Genomic DNA, 806 nt, shown 5'->3' on the forward strand with positions numbered 1-806 from the left:
GAGAATTGGAAGCCGTGGAAGACCTTACACAAATCTCAAAAGGTGTTGAGAATAGGATGCGATCTTCCATAAATGGGAGTCTTACTCCTATCTCGAAGATGTAAGTAGAGAATTGGAAGCCATGGAGGGGCCTTACACAAATCTCAAAGATGTAGGTAGAGAATTGGAAGCCATGGAGGGGCCTTACACCAATCTCAAAAGGAGTTGAGATAGGATGCAATGTTCTATAAAGGGGAGTCTTATAATCTCGAAGATGTAGGTAGAGACTCGGAAGCGATGGAGGGGCCTTACACCAATCTCGAAAGGTGTTGAGAATAGGATGTGATGTTCCATAAAGGGGAGTCTTACTCCTATCTTGAAGATGTAGGTAGAGACTCGGAAGCGATGGAGGGGCCTTACACCAATCTCGAAAGGTGTTGAGAATAGGATGTGATGTTCCATAAAGAGGAATCTTACTCCTATCTCGAAGATGTAGGTAGAGACTCGGAAGCGATGGAGGGGCCTTACACAAATCTCGAAAGGTGTTGAGTATAGGATGTGATGTTGCATAAAGTGGAGTCTTACTCTTATCTCGAAGATGTAGGTAGAGACTCGGAAGCGATGGAGGGGCCTTACACAAATCTCGAAAGGTGTTGAGTATAGGATGTGATGTTGCATAAAGTGGAGTCTTACTCTTATCTCGAAGATGTAGGTAGAGACTCGGAAGCGATGGAGGGGCCTTACACCAATCTCAAAAGGTGTTGAGAATAGGATGTGACGTTCCATAAAGTGGAGTCTTACTCCTATCTCGAAGATGTAGGTAGAGA

Source organism: Phalaenopsis equestris, unplaced genomic scaffold, assembly GCF_001263595.1.
Source record: "Phalaenopsis equestris unplaced genomic scaffold, ASM126359v1 Scaffold000538, whole genome shotgun sequence".
In the NCBI taxonomy this organism is placed as follows: Eukaryota; Viridiplantae; Streptophyta; class Magnoliopsida; order Asparagales; family Orchidaceae; genus Phalaenopsis; species Phalaenopsis equestris.